Source organism: Ochotona curzoniae, unplaced genomic scaffold (assembly GCF_017591425.1).
Source record: "Ochotona curzoniae isolate NIBS_2020 unplaced genomic scaffold, NIBS_Ocur_1.0 contig_1341, whole genome shotgun sequence".
Taxonomy (NCBI): Eukaryota; Metazoa; Chordata; class Mammalia; order Lagomorpha; family Ochotonidae; genus Ochotona; species Ochotona curzoniae.
In genome coordinates, this window is record NW_024465050.1 from 40,482 (window position 1) to 43,230 (window position 2,749).

At 46.4% G+C, this 2,749-nt stretch overlaps 1 pseudogene; it reads left to right on the top strand.

Moving 5' to 3' along the window:
* Positions 1 to 1,957: 1,957 nt before the first annotated feature.
* On the top strand, positions 1,958 to 2,749 carry LOC121146824 (annotated as a pseudogene).

Here is a 2,749-nt window from a genome sequence, read left to right on the forward strand (position 1 = left end):
AAAGGAAAATTAGCAAGGGAAAGAGAAGGAAGAGGCTCTAAAGACTTACAGTTTGAAGGGAATGTGTTGTCTTATTTATTTATGTATTTTTTATTATGAAAGTAATTCTGATGAATACAGCTGCTGGTGTGAGATACTGCAAATCATCTGGAAGTGGGTAGCAAAATATTGAGTGTTAAAAAAGGAAACGAAGCCAGGAGAGCCACATGCAGATTTAGAGCACCTGGGCCTGATCCTTCCTCTGGCTCCTGACTCCAGCTCCCTGCCTACACACATCCTGCCTACACACATCAGTGCTGGCCCAAGCAGGTGGATCCCTGTCATCCACGAGGGAGACCGAGACTGAGTCCCTGAGTCCTGGCCTGGGTACGTGTTAGTCTGTGTTAGTCCTACACATTGCAGCCATGTGGGCAATGAAATCAGTGCAAGAGAAGCTCTCTGAATCTCTCTCTCTCTTTTCTTCTGAAACAGAAATGCAAATAATTAAGAGTCTACAATTCTGAAAGTCGTGTGAACGATTCATATTAAAACGTGTGTATACATACCAATTTGTCAAATGATGCAATTGAAGCTGCACAGATAGCAAATGTGGCATAAACTGAGGATATGACAAATTCAACTGCGTTTCATTAAAATGCACACAGCTGAAATTATCTCCAAAATTGTATCATACAATAATGAATTCTGACTCATTGTGATTCAATTAACATACAGTGATAAAGACCAGAAATACATATAATTGTAGATAAAATATGATGTCTAGCTTAGCATGTATAGATGGATCTAAAAAGACAATGAAAATCCAGGAAGACTTTTAGGCATCAGGCTTTACAAAATGCTACTTCATTCCTATTTCTCATGTATTGATTATTGTTGCTTCTGTTTTCTTTTAGATCTCATTTTTTTGTATTCCCATGCAAGTGAAGATTTGTATTCAATATTTTATAAAATAATTTAGAAGATTTAAATGTATTTTCTTAGCCCAGAAAAATCCAGCAAGGAAGTTCAGATTGAGGATTGTGGAGATTCAATAATGATAGTAGTGCCCTTTGCAGTAGCCTAGCAGCTAAAGTCCTCGCCTTGAACAAACCAGGATTGCATATGGGCACCAGTTCTAATCCCAGCGACCCCACTTCCCATCCAGCTCCCTCTTTGTGGCTTAAGAAAGCAGTCAAGTACGGCCCAAAGCTTTGGGACCATGCCCCTACGTGAGAGACCTAGAAGAAGCTCCTGGCTCCTGGCTTTGGATCGGCGCAGCTCCGGCCATTGGATGCTTGGAGAGTGAATCATCAGACAGAAGATTTCCCTCTGTCTCTTCTCTCTGTATATCTGCATTTCCAATAAAAGAGATAACTATACTAACAGTCATGATAAGGTAAGAAAAAGAAAAATACGGGAAAGAGAATAAGTAATTAAGAACATTGATTAAATCATTAGATCTGAGCATTAGAACAATCAAGACCATGCAGCACACCTTTCTCTGCCTTTTTAGAAGGGTGCATCTTTCATATCAGATACCCAGGGAAAGGGGAGCCAACTGCTGTCAAATTTCACCGTAATCAGACTCACTGATGAATCCGGATGTGTTTCTGCTCTAAGATCACTTGGACAAATTCTGTTCCACCCTGAGAAGTGTAACAGCCGAAACACACAATACATAGCTGTAACCTCTAAAGTCAGCAGGAACCTGAGTTGGAATTAACCCCGTTCTCCTTGTCCAGCAATATGGAGTCTTCCACAGCTTCTGCTCCTGCAGAATTTCATATTCCCACATGTGATCCATCGACCTCGTTCAGGTTGCCCTGGCATCCCAGGTCGCCTTTGACTCTGTTGTAAATCAGTTGTATGCTTCTTTGTTTTTTCTGTTTTTCTTTTCTTTTTTTTTTTTTTTTTCATTTCCGTGTGCTTTTGCCTGTTTGATTTTGCGGTGTGAGCAAAATTTACTTCAAAAAGACAAATGGGAGTGCAGCTGAGCCCCCTCGGCAGGTGGGTCTGCGCTGAGTGCGCAGTTGGCGTCAGCCGCAGCAGGCACCAGAGCAGGGCTGTGCGTCCTAGGTGGGGTTGCAGTGCTCTCCCTCCTGCCCTGGTTGGCTTCCTGGACAGCACTGGAAGGAGGTGGGGGGACCCGTTCTGGCCGGCCACAGTCACATTCCTCCCCCTCATCGGATTGGTGTACAAGGTGGTGAAGATGCTGACGGCTGACCCACTTGATGGCATCAAGTTGTTCCCCAACCCGGAGGACCACACTGACCTGCATGTCACCATTTGGGGCCCTGAGGGAACCCTGCACGCATGCTGGAGGCTTGTTCCCGCATGGTACTCCTGCTGGGGAAGGACTTCCCTGCCTCTTCCCGCAAAGGGCTACTTCCTGACCAAGATCTTCCACCCTCACGTGGGCGCCAATGGCGAGAGCTGTGTTAATGTGCTCAAGAGGGACTGGACGGCAGAGCTGGGCATCCAACACGTGCTGCTGAGCATCAAGTGCCTGCTGATCCACCCCAACCCTTAGTCTGCACTCAAGGAGGAGGCCGGCCACCTGCTCTTGGAGAACTGCTAGGAATGTGCCACCCATGCCCGCCTGCTCACTGATCCATGGCAGCATGAGAGTCGAGGGTGGCCGGGCCCTGGTGAGTGAGTGGGGCTGCAGCTGCCTCCTCCGACCCTGGGCCCGGGGAGGGGCTGAGGGCCCCAAGGCTGAGAAACATCTGATGAGCATGATAAGAAGCTGGTGGCCAAGAAGACAGACTAG